Source organism: Macrotis lagotis, chromosome 1 (genome assembly GCF_037893015.1).
Source record: "Macrotis lagotis isolate mMagLag1 chromosome 1, bilby.v1.9.chrom.fasta, whole genome shotgun sequence".
NCBI lineage: Eukaryota > Metazoa > Chordata > Mammalia > Peramelemorphia > Peramelidae > Macrotis > Macrotis lagotis.
In genome coordinates this window covers 544,990,298-545,004,790 of record NC_133658.1, presented here as the reverse complement: position 1 = coordinate 545,004,790, position 14,493 = coordinate 544,990,298, and the positions used below count along the sequence as shown (strand labels likewise).

Here is a 14,493-nt window from a genome sequence, read left to right as displayed (position 1 = left end):
TTTACATTTACAGATGAGGCCACTGAGGCAAATGGGGGAAGTTGCTTGCCCAGGGTCACAGCCTTTGAAGTTGGATTTGAGGTCAGGTCTCCCAGACTCCAGGTCTGGCGCTCTATGGCTCCACCTAATAGCTCCTTTCATCAAGTTCCTCTGTTGTTCCTTCCAAATTGTCAATGAACTGAGTCTGAGGACAGCCAAGCAGTTCCAGACAGAGGATTTGGATATTTTACTACTTCTACTCCACAATATAATTTGGATTGGGAAATACTAGATGAGATGAATTCTAAGGTCTCTTTCAGCTTTAAAATTCCATGACACTGAATATCCACTGAGCAACCCTACCTCTGGATTACTCCTCTCTATTCATTTCCTCCACTCCTACTCATGTGCTGATGAATGGAGCTGAAGGACACCACAATAAATGTGAGCCACTACAAGATTTTGCTAGCTGACCTCGTGGGTCTTTTCCTCAATAAGACCATCTTTCACTCTTTATTTACCAGTTCTCAAAACCACTCTCTGCAGAAGTTATTCCAAACCTTTCCTGATCCTTCAAACCTCCCTTGCCCTCTCAGCTGAGGATTTCATCTTTCCTGGGAAACAGACTAATGTCATTAGACTCCCTTCTCTGTATCCCCCAAGTCCTCTAACTTCATCCCCATTCAGCCTCCCTCTACACCTATGTTCTTGATTTCATCCCCTCCTGTTTTCTCCAGCAGATTGCCCCTACAATCATACCAACTCTTGAATTTTAAACCTCTACCTCTCTCTTCCTATAACCAAGGCTCAGTCTCCTATGACCTTATTCATTTATATTATTGTTCTAGATTTTTTTTTGGTATTCTTCAGTTGCTTCAATCATGACCCCATTTGAGGTTTTCTTGGTAAAGATACTACTCATTTTACAGACAAGAAAACTGTAAAAAAGGATTAAAGGACTTTTCATGGGTCACACAGCTAGTAAGTTCTGAGGTCAGATATGAACTCATGAAGATGACTCCTGATTCCAATACTCTACTCTCTTACATTACCAAATTCCTACTACTTCTCCCAGTTACTCAACTCCTTGTAAGCTTGCTTCTAAAAGCTCATCACTCCACTAAAACTGCTCTCTCCAAATTTACCAATTATTTCTAGATCTGACAGCTTTTTCTCAATCTTCACCCTATCTGGCACTATTGACCTCCCCCAAAGTCCCTCCCTCCCCTGGCTCTTGGATACCCTCTCCTCTCTGGGTTCCCCTGAAACAGAATTCATGACATGGCCACTGTTGATCTTATGTAATACTGCCACTGTCTTCTAGCCTCTTCAAGGACAAGCTACCTTTTTCTGGTTGTCACAATAACTATAGAAAACCAATTGTGGATATGGATGCTTGTAGATGAGGACAGGGACATATTTTTATTAAAATTAAGAACTCAATCAATAATAAGGCTGAAAAGAGAAGACAAAGGGGTGGCTAGGTGGCGTAGTAGATAAAGCACTGGCCTTGGAGCCAGGAGTACCTAGGTTCAAATCTGGTCTCAGACACTTAATAATTACCTAGCTGTGTGGCCTTGGGCAAGCCACTTAACCTCATTTGCCTTGCAAAAAAAAAACACCAAAAAAAAAAATAAAAAGGAAAAAAAAAAGAAAAGAGAGGACAAGATGGTAGGCACAGTAGAAAGGTCTGGGTTCAAGGGATACCTCTTGATGAACAAACCAGATAAAAATACTTTCATCAGTTACCTCACAGGGTGGTTGACTTTAAAGTATTATGTAACAATGAGTTGTGTCTGCTAACATTTTGTATTCCTCACAACTTCTAATTTTTTTTTGAAATGGACATTTATTTATTTTTCCAGCTATATGCAATGGAACTTTCCACAATCATTTTTTGCAAGGTTTTGAGTTTTTTACATTTTGTTCTTTCCCTCTTTTCCCTCCTCCCCCCCCCCCGAAAGAAAGCACTCTAATATAAGCTATACATCTATAATGGTGCTAAACATAGATTCATATTAATCATGTTCACAATTTCTGTTCTTAAGCAGACAAAGCACTGTATTTTGTGGTAGGAAGACGTGGGTTTAAAATGCTACCTCAGACACTTCCTATCTTTGGAATTCATTGGGGGAAGATAATGCCATTCACCTTCACTGGACTATTATGACAATTGGATGTACAAAGATCTGGTCACTTTAAAGGGAAATGTTAGTTCAAAATCTTGCCCACAGGAAATGCTCAATATATATCTGTTGCTGATTCTGATGCTGAGGTAACTGGGTGGGCCATGTACAGAATGCTAGCCCTGGAGTCTGGAAAAATCTAAACTTAAAGATGGCCTCAGAATATACTGTGTGACCTTGAGTACATCATTTAACCTCTGCCTGGCTCTGGTTCCTCATCTGTAAAATAGGGATCCTAATAGCCCTCCCCTTCAGAGTTGATGGGAGATTAAAATGAGCTAATTGCAAAGTGTTTTATAAACCCTCAGAGCATTCTATAAATGCTATCATCATCATCATCATATTTATTTAGGATAGGTCAATCCACTTCCATCAGATTACAATACTAAAGTCTGAAAGTCCTGACTGGGAAAAGTTAGCATTAATAATGGTCCCATTCCTTCTCTGCCACTCTCAATGTTCCCTTTAATAGGAAAGCAATCTTTTAATAGGTCAAAAGGGAGGCAAAACTCTGGATATGAGTCTTACTAAGTAAGGATGCTTTGGAGTCTTCCCTTTCACAGATTGTAAGTTCCTTGAGGACAAGGGTTACCTTGACCATACTTTTTACCTCTTTTTGGAACATAGTAGGTGCTTAATAAATGTTGAATGAATTGAATATTTGTATTAGAAATAAACTATTTTTTATATCAAGAGATAGGATTTCTCTGCAAAAAAAAAGCAAAATAATTTATTAGTATTAATTACAGGAACAAAAATAAGGAGATCAATAAAAACAAAAGCACTATTTTTAACAGGGTCACTCCAGTTATTTTGTGGATATGTTCAAATGATCAGCAGATATTTATTCAGTACCTGTTGAGGGCTGCATGCTAAGAGTCATGTGAAAAAAAGGGTGTTCCTTGGTAACATTAAAATAAATCTTTTTTTCTTTGAGTTCTCTGCAGGTGAGGTGGAAAAAATAGGTCATTCCTGAAATACCTCACTCTCAATTCTCTAAATTTGAGAGCTATAGAGACTACATTTGTCCATTCTAAAAATAGAGGTTTTGAATGCAGCATGTCAAGGGTACCCATGACTTATACCCAGATAATATCTAGCAGGTGGTTCTGTACCCTCCAGGTAAATACAGTCTACAATAGCATTGGGAAGATGGGTGACAAAGGTCTGGAGTTAGGAAAGCATGAGTTCAAATCTGACCTCAGATATTTTGTAACTGTATGACCCTGGTCAAATCACTTATCCCTGTTTGCCTCAAGCTCCTCACCTGTAAAATGAGTTGAAGAAGGAAATGGCAAACTACTTCAGCATCTTTGCCAAGAAAAACACAAATGGGGTCAAGAAGAATCTTAAATGATAGAAAAATGACTGAATAACAAATTGCATCTCCACCCTCAAAGCCAGGAAGGTCAGATTTCAAGTCCATATGATATATTCTGAACACATGGCTATGCAACCCTGTGTCTCTTAACTCTTCAGTACTTTCTCCTTCCTGGTGGAGAATAGAAGAGACTCAAATGTGCAACTAGATTAAAATGTTCTTGGGAAATGTTTAACAAAATAAAAAAGAAATAAAACATAGATAATGTTAATTTGTTTTATTTTAAGTCAGTGTGGTATCACAGGGCTCTGAGTCTATTTGAGTTTGACCCCACTGCTCCTATATGATGATGTTATACAAAGGGAGATGATTAAGTGAGCTAGAGCTTCCTCATAAAATAAAATCATAGGTCCCATCCTTATTTCCTAAAAACAAAAGCAGAGTGGGGGGGGGGGGGAGAGAATGCTAAAGGGATACACTCTAAATCTACTGGGGCATACATGCAATGAATACTCACTTATATTTATGTTTAGTGAAGAAAGGCATCATGAAGGAGTTCTTGAGCTCTGTTGTAGAGGAGAGGCATTCTAGGGGAGAGCAAAAGCTTAATAAGCTCTATGATCTTGGCTCCTCTTGAGTTTTCATTTCCTCAACTCCAAAATGAGGGACTTATGATTTTAGGAGGTGCCTTCCAGGTAATTATGATGTTTTCAATTTTGGAAAAAGATTCTAAAAGAACCATTATCTCCATCACATGACTAGAGTAAACAATACATAGGACCGCCTGTGCTGGACTGAATATCTTTTAAAAAATAAATATAATACATAATCTCAGTCAAGTTCAATGAATTTTAGGCTAAATTAAATTACATGTATATACATGTAGTGTGATATGATGTATCAGGTTGTCTTCCAGGGTGGCTCTTAAACAGAACCCTTCAACAGTTGAGCTCCTGCCAGTATTCCACCATCCCCACCCCCCACCAGGGTAAATTTACACCATAACTGGTAGGAGGAGTCAAAAATTAAGAAATTTTTCTTGCACAAGCTATATTTAGAGCCCACAGACCTTCCCTACTATCTCTTCTCTAGAGCCTGGACATTCATGGCAATAAAATCCAGTTCAGTTCATCAAATATTTAATAAATTGGTACATATGCTGGACACTGTATGCTAGACAATGCAAAGTTAAGAGAATTCATGGTTTCTGCCCTCACAGACTTTGCAATCTAGTAAAATGATAAGCAATCCATACAAATAACTATACAAAATTTTGTAAGAGATAGTTAGGTGGCATAGAGGCCAGGGTGCTGGGCCTAGAGTCAGATATTCCTAAATTAAAATCTTGTCTCAGTCACTTACTAGCAGTGTGACCCTGGGCAAGTCACTTAACCTTTCTTGCCTCGGGTTCCTCATCTGTAAAATGGGCTGACAAAGAAAATGGCAGACAACTCTGGGACTCTGTGATCCACAAGGTCACAAAGAATCAGACAAGACCGATCCACAAAAACAATGTTCTATGATAGAGTTGGACTTAAGTCCTTTAAAGAGGTGATCTCAAAAGGCAACCTAGATAGAAGCCATAGACAGAACACTGAACTTGGAGTTAGGAAGAGCTGAGTTCAATTCCTGCCTTAGTAGTTATATAACTTGTTAGGTATTAGGCAAGTCTCAATATCACCTGATCTCAATATCCTTACCTGCAAAATGGGAATGGCAACAACTGTAAGCATCTACCACATAGGACTTTTATGAGAGTCTAAAAAGTCATGTAGATAAAGAATTTTACAAATCTTCAAAGTCCAAGAAAAATTCAACCATGAAGATTTGATGGAGAGGATCCTTACCAACTGCCAAAAATAAAATCACAGGATTTAAAGAGAAAGTGGCATTTAAATTGCACTCTAAAAGGATGAGTGGGGATGCAGCTACAGATGCTAATTACCCAATTTGTTCAGAGCACTCTGCTATGTGCTGGACAGATAGAAGACAAGATTCAGGCCCTGACCATATATGTATTAGAGTAAAACGAGTGGAGTATACAAGCATGGGAGTAGAAAGTATAGGAGAGATAGATATTTCATGCATAGGGAGCAGCCTAAGGAAAGCCAAAGAAGTGAGGAGCATAGGACATGTTCTGGAGTATATACAGAGGTGTAATATGAGAAAATGCTGGAAAAGTAGGATGATGCCAGACTCTGAAAGACCGCTAGAGAGGCGCTGAAGACTACCTAAACAGAAGACCATGTCCAGACTCATTTATAAGGATTAGTCCAACAGCAACACAAGGGGTGAGCTGAAGGGAAAAGAGAACAGAGAGGAACAGTGACCTGATGAAATGATCCTGCTAAATAGTCCAGGCAGGTGACAGCAGTGCAAACAGAGAAGAGTAGAGATAGATGGGATAAACTGAAGAGGTCCATCTCTACAAATCTTGGTGACAGATGGTACACAAGCTTATAAAATCCTGTAATAGAATGGGACCTTAGAAAGTCATTAGGTCAAGCCCTTCATTTTAAAGGAAAATGTGATTCAGTTAAATGACTTGACTAAAATCACACCTATTAGATCCATATTTCTATGAAAATAGGTATGAACACACATATATTTCCAGACCTATTCTCTCCTGAATTCCAGTATATTACCAACTGTCCACTGGACCTTAGCCCTAGATGTTCTATAGGGATTGCTAATAACACATACAAAACAGAACTCACTATCTATCTTTCCTTATTTCTGTCAGCATCCTCTTCCAGTCACTCAGTCTGAGAACTTGAGAATCCTTTAATTCATCCCTTTCTTTCCCCTCTGCATCTCCAATCTATTATAAAGAATGTTATGGATTCTACCTCACCCACATATCTCAGTTGCACACTGAAGTTCTAGATCATATTACCTCTTTGTTAGGTTATTGATCTCACTGATTCAAGTGTCTTCTCAGTTTATTTGTGTCCCTAGCATCATCCACAAAGCAGCTAAGTAATGAGTCTGACCACATCACTCCCCTTGATCAAAGAACATATTACCTCTAGAACAAAATACAAAGGTCTGTCTCTCACATTTGAAACCTTTCACAATCTAACACTCACCTAACTTTTCAGGCTTATTGTACATTTACTACCCTTTACCCACATCTGGTCACAGACACTTACTAGTTGTGTGACCCTGGGCAAGTCACATTGCCCTGTTTTGCCTCACTTTTCTCACTTAAATGAGCTGGACAAGGAAATGCCAAAGCACTCCAGTATCTTTGTTAAGAAATTCCCAAATAGTCACACAGCTAGGTAATTATTAAGTATCTGAGGCTGGATTTGAACTCAGGTCCTCCTGACTCCAGGGCCAGAGCTCTATCCACTCACTGCACCACCTAGCTGCTCCAAGTTTATATTTCTATGAGGATTTTAAGTAATACAAAAATACATACACATAAGCACAAAATACCCCTTTTAGGGGTAACAAACTCTTCCTTAATTGACCTCTTCATCATCACATGCCCAAATTCTATGTTCACATGGGAAGGAAACAATTAAGAAACCCAGTTCACTAGATTTGTAGGCACCCATTTACCATATTTCTCAATGACGACATGATCTTAAATAATGAAGACATTAAACAAATACAGACACAGACACATATTCTATTGGAAATTCCACAAAAAAAAAAAGTGTTACTGTTCTAAAAGATCATGCTGACCAAGCCAAATGAATCCAGTTCATGACATTATGATTGTGGTATGCTATTGCAGCTATAATTAAAAAAAAATACACATACTTTCACAACAACAACTACCTTCTTGTCTGTGGAGGGGAAAAAAAATAAAGGAAATAGGAATACATAAAATGAAAAAAACTCTTCACAGTTATTTTTATAGGCATGTCTAAAAATGACAATACTCCATAGTTCTATTGAAGAAAGGATGGGCACAATAAGGAAATAGATATCATATGAATAGCTATTAACTGCATATCTTGGAATCTTACACACAGCAGGAAGCAACTTGAGAGGTCATCTTGTATAAATCTCTCTATTTTAGACAAGAGAAAACTTAGAGGTTAAGTGATTTCCCTAGAGTCACAGATGGGGAAAATAACAAAGCTCTGACTGAATTGAACATACTTTCTACTGGACTGTTCCTACCTCAAGAGCCCAATGAAAAGTGGGAATCAATGTTCAACAAAACAGTTTGAAACTTGGGAATTATTTCACAATTGATTCAGCTACTGTCCATTCAAAATGTTAACATAAGTAATTACTCCTTATAAAATAACTACTACAAGATATACTGGGAGAGATCCATAACCACAGACCAACAAACCCCTAACATAAGACCAGGAATTCTGCTAGTTGACATAACCAACAATTCAAGGGAATTTAATGATCCAGCTGTCCTGCTTAGCAGAAATTTCTGAAAGAAAAAAATCAACTAATCTAAGAGTGCAATTCTGGCAGAAAAAATTAAAGCAAATGATAGATAATGAGAAATAAAATGCTAGCCATGATTATGGGATTGTCATTATAAACTAGATAGATATCTTAAAGATCTAGAGACTCAATAGGCTTTTTTAATAGAATCCATGCTACTACCAATATTGAGTTTTGCTATCGTAGAGTTGTTTTCTGGTGTGTCCAACTCTTTGAGACCCTATTTGGGATTTTCTTGGCAAAGATACTGGAGTGGTCTGCCAATTCTTTCTCCAGGTCTTTCTGACTCCAGGTGTGGTGGTCTATCTCCTGCACCCCTTAACCACCCTCCATACTGACTTATGGTCCCATTAAACTTTACATAACAATACTTTAAAGAGGCTTTCCAAATCAAGAAAAGTTAGCACGTAGTAGGTACTCAGTATTTGTTTAATGAAGGAAATAATCTCCAAATTCTACACTGTACTACATCCCTGGGAACATTTCCAATTTTGAAAGCAAGCAACTGTATGGGTCCTCGCCCATGTTTTAAACAGTGGTTTGAAACAGATACATGAGACCATGTGGAGACACATTCTCATCATTACAGGATTTTTTAGGGTCTGGAGAAAAGGAAATGAGAGGGCAGAAGTTGGATTTGCCCTATTTGGCAAAGAATCTTTTACAGAATGGCCTTTCTATGTCAGACAGTGAAAGACTGGTTTTATTGCTGATAAAAACATTTAACCAATGACTAAACCAATGATCAACAGTTTGTGGAATTCATCACAATGAAGCAACATATCTCTTCTCATTAGGGACCTATAAGAACAGCAAAATGAAAGATTTTTCCAGAGGAAGACTGAATTTTTCCCCCCATTAATAATAGTTCATTAAATTAATACTATTTAGGCACTACACTACCAAATACTTTAGAAGTCAAGGCTCAACAAACCCTTAAGGGCAAGTCATCATTGTATCAAGTATGATCAGTGCAATCTTTCCTGCAAGTTGGCATTTTTAACTCTTACAATATGAAAAGAAGCCCATAGCACTGGAATGGGTCATTTGTTGAGCGTGACAAAAAAAAAAAAAAAATAGCACCTGGGGTTGGGAAAACGAAGGAGAGGGAGGACAGTACTAAGCCAACTAACAACATGGGTTCTAGCCAGGGAAGGGGATAGGGAAAAAGAAATACTGGCCCACATGGCTTATACCCTCTTATGCATGAATTTAATCATTAAACATTCAACAATGCACTGGGATTTAATGGAATATACAAACAATGTACACAAAACAACTAAAAATAAAAAAGTAGAATGTGAAAAAGCAGTAAGAGATACAAAATACTGGGTAGATTTAAAAAAAAAGAAAACATTGCTTCTAGCTTCTGGGACCAGGAAGACTACAGATATGAAGGAGGTAGCATCTGAGCTGGATGGGAGTGAAGTGTCTTCCAGTATACCATTTCAGGGTAAACAAAAGAGTATAACAACGGGCTAATAATAAAAACAGCCAGGAATTATTTAACACTTTAAATTTTTTTAACTAAATTTTTATTTTTATTTTGAATTTATGGAATAATACAAGCATTTCTATAACATAAAAAGTGATTGCATATGAAACTACAAATCTATTATATACAATTTGCTATTCCTTTTAAGTTTATAATAAAGTTATCTTGTAAATTTTTTCTTTTGCAAAGTGCTTTACAAATATTATCTCATTTAATCCTCATAATGATCCTGTGAAGAAGGTACTATTATCTTTTTTAATCCCAATTTTACAGATGTAGAAACATGCAGATAGAACTGACTTGCCCGTGGTCACAAAGTATCTTGAGGCAAGATTTGAACTCCAGGTCCTGCCTTCTATCCATACTCTGCCACCCAGGGGCCTTTAATCATTCAATCAATAGAATACTTATTAAGCACCTACTATGGCCAGAACTGTGTAAAATGCTGGGAAAAAAATTCAGTGAAGCTGAGATTATAACTGTGATCAGGAAAACACTTGCTACTTGCAAAGGGCTTACATTCTACCAAAACAAAAAGTACATGTATAAGCATATTTAAATACACACACAATTCACATACATATATATCTATATATAAATATATATAATATATACCCTTTATATAGTATATATATATATATATACGTATATCCCCATACCATATATATATATATACACTTTATATCAGATATATATATATATATATATATATCTGATATAAAGATAATAAATATAACTAGAAAGTAAATACCAGGTGATTTTAGAAGAAGGACACAAGTAGTTGAAGGGATCAGGAAAAGTTTCGGGTAGAAGATAGTACCTAAGTTGTCCTATGAAGAACAATACAAGCTTAGATTTTCTTTTGTTGTTGTTATTTTGGGGAGGTAGTAGGAACTTAGGGACTTGCCCAGGGTCACACTGCTAGTAATCCTCTGAGACTGGACTTGAACTCAGGTCCTCCTAACTTTCAGGGCTAGTGCTCTATCTTAATTTAAGGCTTTCTTCTGAAAATAAGGGAGAAGATCAGGAAGTAAGTTGGTCAGATCCTTCTTTGTGCCTTTCAAGAAAGTGTTCTAAGTCCCACGCAGAATCTCTCAGCTTTGCTTCATCAGGTGTCCCATCTGAGGTTTGAGTACAAGGTTCTATAGGAATATACGTTGGGGCTTGCTTCCCCCCTTTTGTTTTTTTTTTCCTTGAAAGCTCTAGATCCTAAAAATTTGAGAACTACTTTCTAGTTAGAAGACAGATTTGCTAGAAGACAGTACAATTCTAAGAAGGAAATAAAAATTTTTTTTATTTCTTCCTCTATTGCTTTCAGGCTACCACCCAAAATAACTCACACAAGTTTGTGACTATGAAATATTGAGTGACTTTCATTAATTTGTATCTCCATCACTAGTTGACCCATGGTGACAAAGGTTTCAGTAGGAAGGTTAGGAAAAATTAGAGAGGGGAAGGAGTTATGTTTTGGGAGTTTTGAGTTCTTTCCCTAAGTTTTTGCAGTATAGCAAGCCTGAAAGATTACTAGGACTTGAAATCAGGGAAAATCTGGATTCAACTCTTGCCTCTAACATTAATTACATAACCATAGGAATCTCTCTCAAGCTCTGAGTCTTAAGTTCTTCACCTGCAAAATCGGTATAATAATAACTATACTGTTTTTTTCATGAGGCTGCTGTAAAACTTAAATAAGATAGGAGGGAAAAAGAAGACAGTATATGAAAATTAAAGTACAATTGTCTGTGTCAGTTATTCTTACTTTCTATTGTTCTCTCTTCTATGAAAGGACTAAAAGAATGTTACTTTGGGAATCTTCCCATAAAGGACTCAAAAGTTCTTTTACATAAAAATTACCTTAGCATACCTTTTCTGAGTTAGCCCCTCTAAAAATCATTCAAAACACTACTTTGACAGTTCCCACTGAAAGATAAAAATGACATTAAAAACATTTACAAATGTGCTAAATGTTTTGTGTGAATGACATTCTGTATAATTGTTTGACACTTGTAACCTTATTACTTCCAGAAGGAAATAAATGTGTGCACATATCTCGAGGGGATCTTTAAATTTGTAAAGGAAAAGATACTCAGAAATATGTAATTTGTAAAACAAGAGTAATTGTGGTTAACAACAAAGAACTTTCAAAATGAGAGATATAATTTTTTAGGAAAAGTAAGCAATCAGTATTGCATATAATTACAGTGATAAACCACAATAAGTTATATAAGTTCTGAGCTATAATAGAAATGCTAAAGGAAGGCTGTAATAAGATACTGTTGGAACTAACCACCTTACATTTATGTCTGTAAAACCAGCTTCCAAGGTCTGTTTTTACTGGAAAGGTTTCAGTAAATGTTCCTTAGTCCTATGGGGTCAGTAATTGGGCATGCTTATGAATACTGTTAACTGTTTTTGTCTGAAATGCAAGTACATTCTTAAATATATGTAATATATATATATATAACCATAAATAGAAATCTTATTTGTAAAATTAATTTAAATAAATGGTACTTTTATTAACATACTTCCTTAGGGACATGTTATTCTAATTATCAGTTCCATATATCTAGGTACTTAAAAAATAAAATATTTGTTATCTCACATTTAAATCTGAACACTGGTGGGCAGGGAAGGGGAAGAAGTTGTGTCTAACAATCTTTTGATATTTGTATACCAAAAAAGCATCTTCTCTGATCAACTATCAGTAGTGATAAATTTAAACTGATTTAAGTCACCCACTTAGTAAAGGTTCCTTCTGACAGTGGCACAGCTCATGTTAGTAGCACAGTCTGTGATCATGAAATAGAGCATATTCACTTGGTGTCTAATTAATTACACCATAAACAAAACATGATCCCTTTCAACTCTAGATAACAAAATCCTAATTTAATGAAGTCATTAAATATTTAGCATAAACCAATATTCCAGAAAACATCTGATATTTGGAACAGTAAAGTTTAAAAGACCAATTGCAGGAAATAAATACTTACTAAGGATGTTCTGATGGTCTATTCTAAAACATTTGCCACCTGTTAGCTTATTTTCTAGCCTTGTTCTGTTTAGCTAAGCTGGTACTTAGACAAGAGTTTGGGAGAAGATTTTGTTCCTTTGCAAACACACACGTCTTTGAGAATACAAGACCACTTATGAAATGCAATAAAGCATCCCGAATACAACTATAAATGTGCATAATCATCATTAAAGATGAAGAAAATTATAATCATATTAAAACATATTTAATATAATCCTGTTAAAGACTAAGGGAAAAATGGGGCAATCAGGGAGAGTTTCAAAGAAATGGTGAATCACAGAAGGTTTCTGCATGTTAATATACATTTTGCTTGAAGGTCGTCTACTGTCAAAAAAATCTTTTCTTGATGAAAAATTCAAAACAAAACAATCAGAACTATAAGTCAACTGTACTGCAGTGTAATTGAAGGATGGCAGCCCAAGAATATGCAATGCTCAATGAACCTCAAGTTAGCCTGCTTCAAACTGAATGGATTTAAGTAGTACACCATAATATTCAGAAACTAGATACTGGTCCATGTAAAGCCAAAATTTGTAAATATAAGGCCAAAACTGAAATCTCATAGTGAAGTTGGCTTTGTAGAGAAACTACTCTCTGGTGACAAATTATCTCCAGCTGACCATCTTATAGCTAGGTGAAAATAAAGCTACTCTTTATATAAAAAATCAATAAGGATACAATTCCAAAGACCAAGGGGTATTGCTAAAATATTCACAAGAACCCATGACTGCATCCTTTCTCTTTTTTCCCATGCTCTCTCTACAATCCTGAGACTGCCGACTTGGAGCAAAGTTAACCCTCTTTCAGCAAGGACTACATTGATTTCAGGCAAGCTAGGTGGTTCAGTAGATAGGGCTCTGAGCTGAGCTTTGAGTGAGTTCCAGTCTGACCTCAGAATTGTACTTATCTGTGTGATCCTGGGGCAAACAGTTTGCCTCAGTTTCCTCATCTGTAAAATGATCTGCCAAGAAAACCCAAATTGGATCACAAAGAATCACCCAGGACTGAAATGACTCAACAACAACAATAAAATTTTATTTTTGAAACAAGAAAATTTAAAATCCAAGAACATGAACCTTTCCAATCTTTGACAGAAACTGCCAAAACTTCCTTTTCATGCCCTTAGGGCAGTTAGGTAGATAAAGCACCAGGTCTGAAATTAGAAAGACCTGAATTCAAATAGGGCCCAGACACACTCTACTATTGACTCTGTACAAGTCACTTAACCTTTGTTTGTCTCCGTTTTCCCCATCTATAAATTGGGAATAATAAAAGTACTTGCCTCCCAGTTGTTATGCTGAGCAAAGGAGATAATTATGGTAAAAGCACTAAGCACATTGCCTGTATCATAGGAAGTGCCATATAAATGCTTGCCATTATTTTTAATTTGTCAGTGCTGGATCTGGAACAATACTAAAAACCTTTACAACTCTACATTCATAGCTATTGGAAATCCTGAAGACTTAAAAATCTTCAATTCTCTACTGTGGCACAGAAATGGATCCCAAATCACAGAATCTATGAATCTTAGATTTAGAGCTGGAAGGGTCTCAGATCCCCCACATTAGAAGTAGGAAGCTACATGGTGCCTTCATACCATCCATAGAGTGCTGGGCCTGGAGTCTGAGAGACCTGAGTTTAAATCCAGCCTCGGACATGTACTTAGCTATGTGAGCCTGATTATTTAAAAACTGTTTGCTTCAGTTTCTTTAATTATAAAGTGGGAATAATGACAACGCCAAAATGACAAAATTGTTGTGAGGATCAAATGAAATAATATTTATAAAGCACATGCTGGGTCTTATGAAGGCTTTATTCATTTTCACCAATCCACAGCTCACTCATTTTAGAAGTGAGGAAATTGGGACCTGCAGAAAGTAAGTGGTTTGTTCAAGGTCAACTAGGTAGGACATAAGGCAAATTCTGGCAGCTTTTACCAAGCTGGAAAGGCTTGGGAGAAAAGTTATAGCATTTCTACTTTCTGTCTTAATAAGTCTATTATCTAAGAATCCATCTGGTTTTCAAGTAAGTTCATTACCAGAGGGCTATCTACCCAATA

General features: G+C 36.5%; 2 protein-coding genes across 5 annotated transcripts in view; one reads left to right on the top strand and one right to left on the bottom strand.

Moving 5' to 3' along the window:
- CMSS1 (cms1 ribosomal small subunit homolog) overlaps positions 1-14,493 on the bottom strand; it is a 431,391-nt gene that overhangs the window by 374,600 nt on the left and 42,298 nt on the right. The window lies entirely within an intron of this gene.
- Positions 1-14,493, top strand: part of FILIP1L (filamin A interacting protein 1 like) — a 356,414-nt gene that overhangs the window by 308,084 nt on the left and 33,837 nt on the right. The gene's annotated exons all lie outside the window — the stretch shown is intronic.